This window comes from Monopterus albus, unplaced genomic scaffold (assembly GCF_001952655.1).
Source record: "Monopterus albus unplaced genomic scaffold, M_albus_1.0 scaffold1.1, whole genome shotgun sequence".
Lineage (NCBI taxonomy): Eukaryota > Metazoa > Chordata > Actinopteri > Synbranchiformes > Synbranchidae > Monopterus > Monopterus albus.
The window spans coordinates 1968455-1986058 of record NW_018127881.1 but is presented as its reverse complement, the minus strand read 5'-3'; positions in this window follow the sequence as shown (position 1 = coordinate 1986058).

Genomic DNA, 17604 nt, shown 5'->3' with positions numbered 1-17604 from the left:
CATACCCTCCGCCGACACCCCCACCCCATCTATTTGTCGAATCACAAAAATCAAGGCATAATTTTCAAGATTATGGGGGACACCTTGTCCTGGGAAAAACATTCTGCTCAACCTGCTTTTCGTAGATATCGTAAAGCAAACTACATCTAAAAACAAATCAGAAAATAAATGTTGATGTTTTAAATGTGCTATGTGCCAGACATGTATATTACACAGTACCAACCAGGATAATGGGTTTTATGTTTCCATGGCATCGTTGACTGCAGTTACGTAGCTCTACAATGCTTTTCATTGTAGGCTATCATTACCTCATCCATTAAATGTTTTCAGTCAGACAAGGTAATAACGAGGCGTGTGGGTGTTGGGGGGTGGGGGGTGGTGGTGGTACATGAATCGTTTGACCCACACTGAGCCAGCATAAGAGTGTTTGAGGGAGAGAAAAGGTGCAGACTAACTAAACCAACCTCAGCTGCAATTATTTATGTTTTTGTGCACAAACAGATGCCTGGGCAGGCCTTTCTGAAAACATTCACTCCTGTCCTACATTACCTGTCATGTAACCCATGACTGTCTGTCCGCTGTCTTTCTGCCAGCCCAGCCAGGCAGAAAATAGCACCCAACACTCCTCGATTAATAAGGGGCAGTGAAAAGACACTCAGGACTCTCTGGGGACTGCAGGGGAGGGAAATTAGCCCACATCAGGCTAATCAGAGAACCTCAGAGTCCATTAACATTTGCATCACAATCACAGGTAGCACGTTGTTTGTGTTATCCACTAGATTATGTGTTGGACAGTCCTCTGCTCATATAAGTTCAACACGCTGTCACAGAAGATTTTCTGCTATTTGCCGACTTCAGATGACAGTATCACCAGTTTGTCTGTCTGTTGTTCCATTTGTGGAGATAAGTCACATATTAAAACTGAGCTATGATATCACAATGACAACAGTTGTACAGTCAGTTTGATTTTAGGTAGATACACTCCCCTTTATATCCAGTCACATTTCAAAAGACATAGGTTAAATATGAAAGTCTCGAACCATCACACAGCTCAGACGGCTGTTTCCTAAGTACACTATTAGTGCCCCAGAATCATTTTTAGATGGTGGCCCTCGTCAAATAATAATTGAATTTAATAGTATCACTCAATAGAAACTAGCACAATGAGAATATGTAATTTCCTCTCTTTGTTCACTGCAATGTTTGTTTCCACCCAACCCATCCCTTATAAAACTATTTAGAAACATCTTAGTCAACATCTATAAAACTAAGACCAGGGTAGACAGGCTATGGCTGTTTGCATTGGAACAAAGAGCAGCATAGCCTGTGATATCTAAACACCATTGTATTTCTCTCCACTGTTTTGCCTCTCCTCACTGTGGAGCTGCAGCCGAGCCATCAGGCAATCACATCCTCCGCTCACTTCCACAGAGAGAAATCCAGGTGGCCCGCAGTGGTAAACCACTAAGAGCCTTTTCATTACATCTAATGTGCCTGTTTAATGGCTTCTTATGGGCTCCCGAGAGACCTCACCAGAGAGGGGTTTGTATTAGTCCTGCATGATAGCTTCAGCCCGAAAACACCACTGTGACAAATAGCATGAGCAATTCATCTATCTATCTATCTATCTATCTATCTATCTATCTATCTATCTATCTATCTATCTATCTATCTATCTATCTATCTATCTATCTGATTAATTGTGATTATCTAGGACCAGCATGCAATTCAATTAGTAACAGCACTAAGTAGGAATGATTTGTTAGCCAAAAAAGACTCCAAAACATATCTGTGAGTTTACTGCCCGCATGTGTGTTTGATATAAAACGTTCCCCAGACACCTTTCTGCTGTTAACCCACGGTTACTCGGCTCTCTTCATCAACCTTTGACGTGCCTCTTCCCGGAGCAGGTCAGGCTCACTCTCCTGCTGCGACACATTAACATTGTAATTGCCTCTTTTTGAGCACAATAAACTGAGCCGGTCCACGGGGACTTGCACAGCCCGGGGCTGGCACAAAGCTACGCCATCGATTTTTCACACTGTGCCAGAAAAAAAAAAAAAAAAAAAAAAAAATCCTTCATTGACTCTAGACCTGAATGTGCATGTTTTTCTTTTATGTTGACATTCTGCCGATGATGTAGGGTATCTGGTGTAGCCTGCATCTGACACTTGCCTCAGGCCAAGAGGGGAAAACACATTATGGAATAACAGCTCATTATAATTTTAAATGCTATTAATGACTTAAACATTACGACAACACAAGTTATTGTATTGTCAGACAATGTGTAAGTGAGTAGAAGAGGGAGGAACATGTCTTCTACATTGATCAGAACTTAAGGAGAAGGTTAATCATCAATATCTATCACACCTAATCTACACCACTAGTGAAAAGTCCTTCCATCAGTAGTACTGATGTGTGTGCTCCTCTGTGCCAATCATGTCTAACAGAATGTGTGTTTCTGGTTGTCTCAACCAACACATCTATACCTGTGTGTGTGTGTGTGTGTGTTTGCATACTGTATGTGCAAATGTAAGTAAGCATGTGACTAAGTTGTGTGTGGTCTTGCCAATAAAGCACAGTCAATAAGAAGCAGAGTTCAGTGGCTGATTAACTGTGTAATAGTTGTGTTCTCATTAAAGTTGTACGCCATGGGAGCAGCAGACATCTTGTCAGCTCTCACAGGGATTCCCACCTTTGAATCACCCTACACTTTGACTGAGAGCAGAGAGGTTCATCCTGGAGCGCTAGACACAGTCACGACACATGTGGTGACTGTGGTTTGACATTAGGACACAACCTGTCTCATATGTTTGGTTTACAGCTGTGCAGTAGTGTCATGTAGGTGGAGCCTATCATACTGTCAGTCAGTACGTTTTTTTATATGGATTTATATCATTTCTGTAGACTTGGCTTCATGTAGCAATCTTAGTCACTCATCGATAAAGGAAGCTCACCTCGTGATACAGGGAATCCCTTTTTCAAATTAGCATTGATGCTTTGTTTATTCTAACGCATCCCTGCGTTTTTGTTAGTGTAACCCATCTATTTCCTCTCCCCATCCAGTCTCAATGATTCATTGAAATGCACATCTTGTTTGCAATTGACTACATTCACAACCTGCTGAAAGCTTTTTGTTCTGTCCCTGTGATGTCGACAGGCCTTCAAATGGCTTTGATTTAATTGAAACTCACAGTGCTCATGGAGAGTGCTCAGAGCTTAATAAAGGCAGCCATTGGCCATGTTGCACGGGCTACAGCTTTATGAATAAAACTCACGGATGCTTTTGTAAATGGGTCTTTCCCTCCACATCTTCCCATCCCCCATGGTCAAACCGCGCAGACACTCTGGGCTGTCATTAACTGCTATTGTCAGTGGCACAATCAAGAGCAGAAAAAAAAATTGTCCAGCACTTGTCATGAGCTCAGCCACAAGACTCACACACACAGGAATAGACAAAAATGCACAACACGCACCAAGAGAATGGATGCTACTATTGATTTCTGGGCTGAGGTGTGAGACACTGCACAAATACAGAAGTCTAACTACAAAAGGTGTTTTTGTTTTTCAAGAGCTGTAATCATTCTGCAGCACTGGGCCAATGACTGGCTTTATATTTAGACAGCAGGTCAATATGGCTGTAGAAGAGAAAGAAATGCTGCATCGCTCCAATTTTTATTGAAGCCACTCCTCCATGTAAGGCTTATTATACAGCCCATTCCCTTACGCAGCTTTGATAAGCGATATAGCCCAGTATGCAGGAAAGCATCTTTGTTGCAGTGGAGCTGACTGAGTAGGTCATGGAGGGGGTGTGAGGTGTTCCATAATGTTCCACAGTTTGTGCAGCATCCTTCCCTCCACAGGCTCTAGAGAAGACCCCAGCCTGTAGGTTTGTGCCTGATTTGTGCTTTAGTGCACAGCATCCCTGAGGACAGCTGCAGCAACACACCTCATACAGACCTATCAATACACTGAATATCTCTCATGCCTCTCAACACGGGCCCTCAGGCTCTTTCCTGTGTATTTACAGTTCGTCACTGACTATGGCTTTGCTTTACTGAGCAATACAAAGGCCTTAGGTTTGCTGCCTCAGTATTCTCCAGGGTTATGACAGAAACACAGATCAGGTCCTGTCACTGCCTCCTTGCTATAGTTGTCCTTGCTACAAAATCATGTATATTATTACCAAAAATGTTCCACCGTAAACTGTGTTTTTACTATGTATTTCCTGCTGTGAAGCATTTTGATTATGGTTTAAGTGCTCTATGGATTAAGCTGAGTTGACTTTAAGTTGTCATTGGTTTCATTACAGGTTAGCCATGTTTGTTTTAGATCTAATGTATATGTTATATTCTTACCACTTTATCATGTTATAGTTTTCCCTTTTCAGATCACAGTAGAAGCAATTACAATAAATTAGAAGCAATATAAAAGAAGCCTTCAGTAGCTGGGCACTACACCTGTTTTCTACTCCAACGTACCTGCTACAGTTTTGGACAAACATGCTTGTGTGGAGCAAATTTTCAAAAATGTAAAACTATTTCTCAACTTGTCCCTATTTGAAATCACATAACAAAGTAAAGACATATTAAATAATACCTAGAGGGTGGGTGTAGCTTGTCTGTTAATGGCGCCCCTCTTCATTTGTATTTTCTCCTACACACTGCAGTAATGTTTGTTAGTGGGTGAATGTTCAGTGTTTATTTTACATAAGAACCAGGTATGAGGGCTGTGATATAATCAGTGACTGTTCTCCCCTTTTCACCTTTTCATTATACAATAAGAACGAGGTTGACATTATTTTTTCACATAATGTTCCTCTAAAAAAAGTCGTATACCACAAGGCTTTACAGTCTTTAAGAACAGAGATGTGTTTTCACTAGTTGAATTCTATTTATTTGTAAAACACTGTACACTAAAATTTGCTTTTCAGAATACTACCCTTCACCCAGTTCATCCTACCTTTGGCATTACTGTAAAAACAAGTAAATATACTTCTGGTCACATCTGCAGTAACAAGCTATCAGATCACACCTCCCTAATTCAATCTTGAATGTAGCTTATCATGTTTCCACCCTGATCTGAAACGTTTTTCACCCGTAGGTGGGCGAGATAACATCTCTATTGTGCGCTTCTGTTTAGTCGAGATAAATAGCAAACAATATTAAACACTGCCATGTCAACACCTTACACCCTCCTCTCTTCTCACACAGCCCAGTTCTCTGCTGCTTTATTGTATTTCCATTTCAGAGTTCCTGTAATATGTCCAGCCTTTGTTCTTTCTGTGGTGGTATTTCAGAGGCATTGGTATAATTTGCATCTCCAGTTAGTCATGTTCCTGGCTTCTCTCTGTGTTTTGCCCATGTCTGTGGCATAGTCAGTCAGTTGACTGGTAAAAACACTTTGGCCCAAAGAAATATATTTCAACAAGTATTTGGTGGATTCCCATAAAATTCCCACACACTCATGGTCTCAGAGCATGAATCCTAATATTTCTACAATTTCTCTTCTAATGGCACAAGCAGTTAAAACTGTTAGTTTGTCCAGTACTTTATTATCAAAAACCTGTAAAACTACTCCTACCAGCCTTAGTTGTACCTTGTATTTAGTGCTAATTAGTAAATATTAGCATGCTTACAACTAATTAAATTAAGACAGTAGTCAGGGTAAATATCACACCAGTTTAGCTTCAACGTGTTAGCATGTTGATGTTAGCATTTAACTCCAAGCACCACTGTGCTTACAACCCTGTCTCCTAGAACAACAATGTAATGGCTGACTGAATTATGTTCCCTACAAATGATACTCCAAATGGGATATTTTAGGCATAAAACACATGTTGTCTGTGAACCTTGATACACTCAGTATCAACACTCTGGGATTTCAAATGCATAAATTAACAGAATTTTCCCCTGTTGGAATGACATCTTTTCAAAAAGCGATTGCTTTTGGAAAGTGATTGTATATGAATGTAATTCATAGACAACAAAGCTACTGCCTAAGTACAGTACAACCTCTCAGAACTGCTCTAACATAGTTGTAAACTGAGTATTTGTATGCTCATTTGTTCATGTGCACCATTTGATTGTATATTTCACTGTTTTTTAATAAAGATAGATGATGGTATGATTATAATGGTTATTGCTGCTGTAATAGGTTTGGGGACCATCCTTTCCTTTCAGTAGATTTATTTCTGTCTTTCTGGCATCCTCATTATCATCTGTCCTTGCCATCACATTCCTTTTCATATGTTCCCATGGGCTCTTTCCTAACTCCTTTTACCTCTCCTCCATCCTTTCTTGTCCCTTTAACTTCATCCCCTCTGTTCTCCCCTTTCCACTCTCTCTTTTCTTCCCCTTATGTCCTCCTCTTCCTCTTCCCTTCCTTGCTCTGTTCCCTCTACCTCTACTCTGTTGTGATCATACCTCCACCCAGGCACCCGACTACAGATAATCACCCAAGAAGAAAAAAACAAGCTCAGTTTTTATCTGCAGCCACAGCTGCAATTCATTGTAGAGTGGTGAATGAAGGGGAGAGATTAATAGCACCCCCCTTATTCTCTCCTCCTCTGCTTTTTTCTCCTTTCCTCCACTTTCTGTCAATGCTGCCTCCTACAGCTGGTGTTTTCCGAAGAGTGAAAAGATCCATCTTGATCTGAATACCCCTTTCTGAATTTGTTGAATCTTAGCAGTAAATTAATGGCTATTTTGGAGAAATTGGTCATGTTACTGATGGAGTTGCACAGTAGAATTTGCAGCCTCAAGATGTGCCCCTGTTTGATTTGCAAATTTAGACAAAAGAAATTTGAAAAATCTAATTTCTTTGTTCTCAAAACTGACTTCAAAAGGCTCCCACTGTTGATAATTGTTCAAATTCTAACATTAGTCTTTCTTCCAGAAAGTTTGTTTAAAGGAAAAAAAATTACTTCTGTGTATTTAAAGCCACTTTAAATGATGGAGGGAGAGGTGATGTGCTGTTGAAAAGAACAGTTCACCTAATTACCAAAGAGGCCATTTTGACCCAAAGGTATCATCATTTAAATGGCAGAGAGGAGCTCTGGTTTGCTGCACGCTGTATGCATGGCAGAATGGCAGGTTGAACAAAAACATGTTGTCTTGGTCCAGACAGGAGAGGAGACAAAACCGATCCAGGCTATAACCTGTACTGACTCCTGTCCTGTTCTGCAAACATCAAACAGGAAAAAACTCCAAATCCTTTTGCTTTCTTCTACTTCTAAAAGCTATTGATGTCAGCATCTTTTTGTGCTGACTACCATTTAAATAAACAAATGTTATGTTTTTGTTGTTCTTTTTATGGTGATCAATGGCCCCAGGTTCTCTGTTCATGTAACTGCAACACTTCACAGTTACAGTTTGACATAATCAAAGCACGTTATCTGTAAGTAGCTGTAAACAACTGAACTCAACTCTTGCGATTTTCTTCTGCTCTTGACTGAATGTATGTATGTAACAACTGAATTCCTGCTCATGGTAATCTGTTTTTCCAGTTCGTCCCCCATAATGCACCTGCATTATTTAACAAAATAGCACAAAACAATGTGAAAGAGGTCTGTTTACAGTGTGCAATCATGTCATGCGTCCTAACAGTCACAGAAACAATGTGTGTTCATTTGTTTTCATAGTATGGGTTTAGTATTAATAAAAATTTACAAAATATTTTCGATAATTTGCTCTGAGCCTTGCATTTGTAAGAGGCAAAGTCAGGTGTCATTCACAGTGACTGCATAAGTTTAAACCTGACTTTAAAAAACTTGCAGACAAATGCATTTCTTAGAAACTGAAAATGTTTCTTTGCATTGACGATATTTGCAAGCAATCAGGGTAAAAGTAAAACACCAGATCTGAAAAGTTACATTTTGAAAACAGGTGACAAAACTTTTATCAGTATTTTGCAAGTGAAACTAATCTCATTATATTTAGTTTAGGGCATTTGTTTACATACATGCTCATTGTTCCATCTTGAGCTTCCATTTCATCTTATAAAAGAATTTCAAATGTCAAATTACAGCACAGGGTGAATTTAACTGACTTTTTAAAGCCAGAAAATGAGAAAAATGTATAATCATTCAAAGTAATCACTGACTAATTTCACTTAACATGCAAAAAAAATAAACAAAAAAGAAAAAGCACATTACTCTTGTCTGAGATTATCTCAGGATATCTGTTCAATATCTTCAATATACTGTCACGTTACACTCTAGATCATCTGAAATCTGTTTTCCATTCAGACACTGTGATTATTTCTGCCTCATGGAGTGACATGGCTCTCCACTCTGCTGTGTGAAGGGGAGTTTGGGGATGTGGACACGGGTCGCAGGCAGCGCCACATCAGGGCATCGAGCTCCAGTCGAGTGGGAATTCATGTTGATTTTCATGCTTGGCTAAACCTGTTTTGCCAGCTGCCATTTATACTCCATTTATTTGGTATGCGTGATGGTGTGTGTGTGTGTGTGTGTGTGTGTGTGTACTATTTTGGCCATCCAGCTTTAAATAGAAACAATGTCAGCATAATAAAGCATGACCATCAGAACCAAAATAAAACTCACTTTTTGTGTATGTAAAACTGTAAAGGTGAACAAAAACCTGGACACTGCAGCATTTCCTTATTCCTGTCACTTCAAAAGCAGAGCTGAGACTTTTTTCTTTCCTGCCCAACATAATACAGTTCGGCATCTAATTCATATCATTACTGAAATTGCCTCAAATTTGTTGCCATGGTTATTTTTGCCTCCTTTCTTTTTTGAGCTTTGTGCATCCTCGGTGGCCGATGATTAGAGCCGACAGTGGCGAGAAAGAGTCTGGTGTGGGGGAGACTGTGTGTGTGTGTGTGTGTGTCAATGGGGGGATAGATAGGCTGCAAGGCAGTGACCTGGTAATAGTGAATGTATCCACAGGCCATACTCCAAGATAGTTGCCATGGTCACAATAATTGGGAGGTAGAGAAGTGAGTGTGTGTGTGTGTGCCTGGCACTACTCACATTTTCAGTACAAAACCTGTTTACACACTCACACTGTGGGGACTCGTCTTCCTGAATTTTAGGGTGATGTCTTGGATAAGGGTTAGGTGTTAGGCAAGTAGTAGTTTTTGTTAAGGTTGGGAAAATTCTTCAGGAAATAAATGTACTGTAAGTAAATATAAGACAGACAGATAGAGACAAAGACAGAGAGAGAATGACTGACTTTAAGAAAACGAGGCTTGAGGCAACACTGCAGACTAGCAGCAGGGAGCAGTACTACATTACCAGCTGCTGACTAGCACTCATTGCTTACAGAGACATATTGTAGAAACGATGGACAAAATAATAGCAACACCGTGCTGCAGTGGGGTGGAATCAGTACACCTGGCAATGACAGCAAAAACTAATCATGCCAACTTTTATAAAGGTAGTGTTTTTACAGTATACTGTAAATAGTTAATTTCTTAAAGCTGCAATCTGACATGTGCTAAAACAAGTCTTCTAGATTCATTGTAAATCTAGTTCTTCTCTCGCCAGTCTGGTGGAGAGCATGAGCACCTCAGACTTTCTCTGGCTGAGCCACTGACTTCCTCTTTGCTGCACACATACATGAATGCCATAAAATAATTTAACAGTACACACTTTCTAGACCTCCCAAATTCTGCTGGGCTAGATTGTAATATTTGTTATTTCACAGTTGCTCCTGTCTATTTTTAGAATCAGAATCAGCTTTATTGGCCAAGTATGTTGAACACATAAAGAATTTGTGCACTAACAAGTACCGACAGCATCAGGACGATGTATGTAGGATCCACTCAGAGTGGACTTTTCCACCAATGCAACAATGTGATGACAATGTGATGACAATGGAGCTATAAGAGATGATACTTGTTAGGAGGATCAACTAGTTTGGTTCTCTTTGTATCAAAAATATTAAACATTATCAGACTTATCCTTCAAGTTATATCAGTAAGGTTTTCTAGTCTTTGACACTATATTAGTTTTGTATAGACATGAATAGCAATAAAGCAATAAGCATAAAAAATGCTATAGCTGACTGTGTGTTTTCTCCCTGCTTACTCTGTGTTGTGTGGAACGATCTCTGTATGTCTGCTGTCAGCCATGTCAGTGTGTGTCTGCAGCTGAATGAAGCACTGTGTCTCATCTCTCACAGCAGCAGCATCCTCTGGCACATTGGGATCACAGTGGTGTCCCCTACCCTGACTTACACACACACACACACACATACGTAGATTTGTGACTGACTCGCTAACCTCCCGCTGTCATCAGTGCTACAGTTCACCCACATCTCCCTCCTCCTTCCTCATGCTGTGGTCAGGAAAAGCCCCCCTGGAGGGAGCAGGGCAGTGTGGGTGTTTCTCGACACGACGCACGCCGTGAGGTGAAACAGCCAGCAGTGATGACAATGTGGTGGTGACGTGGTGCATGAGAAGGTGTGTGCTGAGTCTGTGCTTCTGTATTGGATGTTGAATTTGCGTGTGCTCAGTCACGACTGTGGTGCAATGGAGCAGTTAGATATTTGAGGGCACACCTGAAGGACAGAGCTGCATGTTCAGCTATTCCTCTCTCCTCGTCTCCTCTCCTTCCCTTTCTTTCTCTCGTTTTGTTCTTGTCTTTCCTTCTTGTTTACTTCTCCTTTCCTCTGTTCCTTTCCCTTCTCCCTCTCTTTTCGTCCTCTCTTCTCCTTTCTTCCTTTTCTTCTACTCCCCTACTCTCTTCTTCAATTCCTTTCTTCTTCTACTCTCCTTTTCTTGTCTTTTCTTTCCAGCTCTCCTTCAATTCTGTCTTTTCCTCTCTCTATCTTTTCCAGTTCTTTCATACTTCTCTTTCCTTTCATGTTTTCCTCTAGTCCTGTCCTCCGTTCATTTCCTTCCTATGCTCCTGTCCTCCCCTTTCTCTCTCCTCCTTCTTTTTCTTCTCTTGTTGTTTCCCTTCCCTCTTCTTTCCTTTCCTTACCTCTTCTCCCCTCCTCTTCTTTCACCATTCTTCCTCATTCCTCTTCTTGTTTCCTCTCCTTTCTTCATTTCCTTCCCTCCACTCCTTTCTTCTCTTCCTCTCCTCTTTTGCTTGCCTTCCTTTGTGTTTCATTTTGTCATCTCCTCTCCACTCTGTCCTTCTTGCTTTCCTTTCCTTTCCCTCCTTCCCCTCCTATCTCCATTTCTTTTCCTCTTCTTTTCTTTATTCTTTGGACTTCTTCTTTCTCTCTCCTCTCTGAAGACAAAAGCTCAGGATAGGGAACAATTCAAAGAAAACAAATGTCAACTTACAGCACGTTGTACAGTATTGGGAGTAAGCAAGGGAATGGGAGGTTGTTGGGGTCTGAATGGCACTGACACATGCGGGGGGAGTCTTGATTCATGAGTCATGTTGAGGGAAGCACAGTCCTCCTCCTCCCTCCCTGCCTCCTTTTCTCACTGGGGTTTTTGAAATGAAGAACGCAGCAGCAACATAACGCTCCAGGCTAAAAGCTTTCTTTTGTCACTGTGTTGAAGTGATAAGGTTTGTGTGCCACACAGTGTGTGTGCGCATGCATGCACACAGACCCCTTCCTTTTCTTCTCTGAAGTGTGGACACATCAGTTTGTGCAAACATTCAGTCAGATTTGTTCAGTGAGAGACATGCTGTCAGTCTGAAGTGTCAACGTTTGTCTGTGTGTGTGTGTCACTAACATCATCAGCTGTCTGACTCCTGCCACAAACACATTAACATCATTTTTCTCTGTAGGCTCAAAGCCAACAAAATGCAGTAAGTTGCTATCAGATGACTCAAATACTTAAATTATTGCATCAGTAAATGGCACAGTTAATTAAATAAAATGGAATGTAAGAAGAATATGAATGTTTACTTTTTCTTTAACTTTCACACACTTGACAGAACACATTTCAACCATGACTGTGACATTACAGAAATTAATACAATTAAACAACATAGTTTTTCATTGATTGAGGTTCAGTAATATCATCTTATTGCACCTCTTTCATCTGCATTAGTTTACTGGCACCTGAATGAAGGAAGGCCACCAACTCTTTAACATTTGCAACTGGTAATATTCACATATCAGCATCAACACCCATATTTCAATGCAAAATTTCTGGAAATCCAGGTAAACTCTGACCATATTTTAACAGAAATATGAAAACGACTTGCCAATGCCACATTTACATCAGTTTGTGAGCAGTTTGAGCAGTCAGATAGAGTAGAGCTGCAAAGTGTCGGCCTCCTAGTTGGAGAGATTATGAATTCTGACAACAACAAACTGTTGGCTAAACGGCTACAAAGCCATGCCACTGAAATCGCATCTAAATGTAGCTGAGTCAGCTAATTTAAAATGAGTTATATACTGCTTGTATCTGGTAGCACTTCTCACAAACCTCCAAAGACTGCAGAACTACTACTGTAACTCATTTAAGGTTATAGTTTCACAGTGGAATAACTACTTGGAAATAATGTGAGAAAACTGCTGGAATAGATTTTCCTGTTCATCTCATTCTCCTCACATACCATAAACACACTTTAGTGCTAAAATTTATGCAGCGATGCTACAACAGTACACATGAATGATCTAACTGTACAGTATAATGTATTGATGTTTTCTTTTACCTTTTTTTTGTTTCATATTTCCATAGCAGTCTGTCTCATCACTTCACCACTATACTACTTTTGTAGTTTTTGGGAAAAAAAAAAACAATTTATTTGAAATAGAGAAATATATTCTGAAAAACTGAAATGAAATCAAATTCCTGTCTCCCTGAGTAAACCACTTAGGGTTATCTGCACGGGAAGCAGCTTGCTTTAAGCTTATTAACACTGATGGATACCGAAAGATAAAGACAGGCCTATCCATGCAATCATTTTATCTTTAATTATGTGTTTTATTAATGGCACTTTTTATATGGAAATGCCATTATATTAATGCTACCTACTTATTGGAGGTTTATTTAAAATGGCTCTGTTTTTACTTTGGCACTTTTCCTTCAGAAAAAAGGGGACAAAGTGACTATTTGAATATCTTTGATGTGCCTTTCAGTGTGTCTTCCTGATGCAGATTCACAATCGGTTCTCTGCCTGTCTGTCGGCTTTCTGCAGGAGAGATAGTGCTCTCTTCATTACGCGCTTCATTAATTTAAATGCTAATTGATTCTGCGAGGGCCTTTCATACTGAGGGCCAAGTCCCGTCTTCCCTGATTGATTGTGTGTTTCTTCGTTAGTGTGTGTTAGGGTGTCTTTTTTGTGCACCTGCTGGATGCTGGAGTGATACATCCTGACAGAACAGCCTCTCCTGCCTGTCTGTCTGCCTCGAGTGTGGCACTGATATGGTTTGAGTGCTTCAAGCTAGAGAGACAAGTACTACACTAAAACACCTCCTCACACACACACACAACACCCGCATCCAGGCTCAGCAAGCAGTTTTAGGACCTGAGTTGTAAAAATAAAAGCACAACAAATGTGAATAAAGACAGTTGGCATACTGTATGTATGGACTAGATGGATAAAACAAAGGATGCAGGGGCAGTTGAATGATCCATGCTCTGTTGCTAGGAAACACTGGGGCTGGATGGTAGAGATAAACGCTGGGATCCACCCCTGGCAGTGAGCAGAGGGTGGGACAGAGTGAATGGGTAAGAACGAGAACGTGGAGATAAGAGGGGAGGGGGTGAGTCATGTGACATAGACACATAGTAGATAAGCTTTACTTTTGCCCTCCATCATCCTCCATTTCCCCCTTCTGTTAATCCAAAAAGCAAAAGTTGGTCAGGGTTTGTTTGTTGTCATCAGGGGTCTGCAACGGCCACATCCAGTTTTACACATTTTAGTCATCTGATCTTGTCTAGACATGTTTTGAGATGTTTAAAATGTGTCTGATAGGGGATTTCCACAAATACCTCAATAACAAAACACCTCAACATACTTATATGCACAACATTCATTTTCAAAAGTTTAACTGAAGGTTGATATTCAGTGTGCGTGTGCTGTAGGTAAAGTTTCCACATCACACATGAAACCTGCCTCCTTCAGCAGATGAATGTGCATCACTTTGCTCAGTGAACAACAAGCTTTAAGGGATGCCCCCATCTGTTGGTCCTCCTGAGGGGTTTTTCCTTTTTCCACTGGGGAGAGGGGTTCCTGTGGATAGTGGATGTTATATTTCAAAGGTTTTTCAGGCAAAATGAAATAAAAATTTTAAAAAAGGGGAACAAAATGGCAATTTAGACTAATTACTGGGTTATTTAATTTGGGAATTTAAGAGTATCAACTTCACAAGGAGAAAAAAAAGATTGTTACAATGATAATACAAAGGACCCAGCTAAGCTCATTGAAGCCCCCACATTATGAGATACAATGCAGTGGTAGCTACAGACCTGATTCACAGTTCAGACATACTCACACTGGTGATCGAGCATGTGAGCCTCCAAGCAGAAACTCTCCAATCATTCAAATTATTTCCCTCAGTGATTACTTCAGTACAGTCCTATAAGTCTGTTAAATTCATAGCAGGATGTTTTTCCCCCAATCTGTTTCCTGTTTCACTTGAACACATCATTAGCAGCAGAAATTAGAGTCTAAATTTAACTGTGAAACTTAACTTTTGGGCAAACTGTCTTATCAGCGAAGGAGCCTCTATAGCTGCTGGCAGGAGGGAAACCACGGCTGCCACCATGTAAGCACAGGAAACAGCTTGATCTCATGCTGTCAGCCCTCATCACTCCATTCGACTCTGGTCAGCGTGGCACAAAAAGACAAAAGGAGGAGAAGAGCGCTTCCTCCATCAAATGTGAGGAAAGTGGCAAGCTCTGAGTGCAGGTCGTGATTAGTTATGAATGGGATGCACTGCTCTGATTGGTGGAGAGAGCTGGGGGTCAGGCGCTCTGCCAGTAGCTCATACAAGGCTGCTGATTGCTATTCATCCACAGATTACAGTAATTTAGATCTGCAGCAGGCCAAAGGGGCCCGCGTCTGGCAGGACGGCTGCTGCTGGTCTGGGGGGTGCAGTTTGGTTTGCTTAGTGATTTTATTTGTCAAAAATAATAGAAAAAGAAACAAATGTGTAGAATTTAATCAGAAACCATTAGAGTCACCATTGAAGAAAGGATTTGTTCACGTTCTTGGTTTTGAGGAAACACAAATATCTGCTTTTAAAGACAGAAAATATGATACACTATTGAAAGATTTTTTTTAATTCAGTATATTTCAAAATTGCAGCTGTTTACATACTTAAAAATAACTGGTTTTTAAGTCTAAACATAGTAATTCATCTTGCCAGAAATCATTTTACAACCCTCTGTTTTTTCAAGTAATTAATATCTTGTTCTGGAATTAAACACTTTATTTACAGCCATAATTATTTCCCCACAGGGTGCACGTTCAAAAGTACAACATGCATAGCTATAAAGTCTCATTTTATACAATAAAAAAAAGCCACGAATGGTGCATCAGTTTTGTTCCCTTTGTCTTCCAAGTGCATGTTTGGATATGCTAAAACCTTCTAAAATCGAAGCTGATGAGGCACTTGGCTGGTTTTTCAAGAAGCGATGGTGATGATTAATCAAGGAAGTGAGCAGCAGTGACCTTGCCACCAACACACATTACAGAGTCAATCGCTCTATTGATTATGGTAGCACAATAAGCCAATACTTCACTGCACATTTTCTCTGCTTTCACTTGTGTGCGCATGATTTCTGTGGATGTGTAAATATGGCAGCAGGAGCAGATGAAACTGATTTGATGAATGATGCTTTGGTTGATACCATCTTTCTACCAAGCTCATTACTTCATATTGAAAAAAATAAATCATGTTTAGCACAACATTAGATTCACATTTATTGACAAAAAAGATAACATTTTACAGATCTTTTCTACAGCAAAGTCTAAAGTATTTTCACTGAAGTATCAAAGACAATCATTTGTGTAAAGGGCACAAGTGTACATTCTGACGGACGTCTAACATCTCCACAATAAATGCTGGACATTGAGGACGACAATAAGAGGTTCATGACCACACTTTGTTCGCGACAGGAAACAAATGTTCCTGAACCTGTTCATCACTTAGTTTTGAGTAATTATATAGATAACACTGCTTCAAAGATACTGTATCTACTCCAAGGGAAGCTTCCTGTTCCTTTCGCACACACAAACACATTTACATACTGTATATACAAACAAAAAGTCCATAGAAAACTGCTGTAGGGTGTGAACTTGTGCCCCCACTTGTATTTTCGTGACACTATATAATGCTGTTCAGTGTGTGTGTGTGTGTGTTGTGTGTTTTGACAATAGGTGTCCATGTGCTCAGCTCCTCGGGGTGTTTGGACTCACACTGCTTGCCCTCTGGGATGCTTCTTCAGAGGTGACCTAGTTTTCTTGATTGTCAGCAGAAGGCAGTTTCATCAGATCGCTTTGTGCCGAGGCACTGAACTGTGCCTGGGCTCCTGGAACAGGCCAATTGGACTTGTGTAATGAAGCTTATCACACACATGCACACACACACACACACACACACGTGCGCACGCTCCTGCTGCTGTTGTCAGGGTCTAGGGGAGCACAATTTATAACAGCCATTTATTCATTTATTGCCTTCTTTATAAGAGAAATGTGATTCTGATGCGTGCACCACATTGCCATTATGGTCCATTATGGGGCGGTGACAGAGATGGAGCAGAGGGTGTTGATAGATGTTGGTGTCAGCCTGACTGTCATTACTCCATATATCGAGTGAAGTACTCGAGACACTTCTCACAAAATGGCCGCGGAGAACCAACATGGCTCCGCCTGAGAGGGGTAAATGACTCACTTCTGACGACTGGTAGAAAATGTTCACATTCATTTGCTGCTCGCATGTGTTTGGAATAACTTACTGGTTTTGAGTAGCAACACAATCACAGAAAACAGTCCTACTTCAGTGTTTTCAGTGCCTCTTTACAGCAGAGTGCATGAATGAGCAATATTTACACAGGAACTCTATCCTATTCTTCAGGAGAAACAGATATAAAAAGGTCCATCAAAAAAACATGAAGAAATATGTACAAGACCACTGCAAATTCCCACACCATGTATGAGCGACTGAACACAACATACTGTTACACCAAGTGTAGCAACTCCACGTCGTCCTAAAGTCTCTCTAGTCTACTCATCAAATACAGAAGAAAACATTGGTATTACAGTCATTTAAATAACAATAATCCCAATTTACCTCAAGACTGACTCACTTCACCAATTTCAGCTCCATCCACCTGTTTAAAAATGAGGAAGTGAAGACCAGCTTCATTGTGTGTCTTTAACAACTGCCTTTAGAGGTGCAGTCACTGTCCTTGAGGTTGTGACACCAAATCCCTTGGTATAAAAAAAAAGTCTATTTGAGCACTGTTCTATATGTCAGGGGTCCTTGTTAGTTCATGGATCTTTATAAGGCCCTGGAGATCGCAGCCTTTCACAGATAAAGGGCATATCAGTCCATCAGGGTCTCTCTCCCTCTTTGAATGGCACAGACAAAGAAAGGAGCATACACAAAGGAATCTTCCACATGTAGTAAATAAAAACTTAATATCAGAGCTGCAGATGGCCAATAGAATGAAGCTGTGAGCAGGAGAGGAAGAGCAAGTAATAAGGAT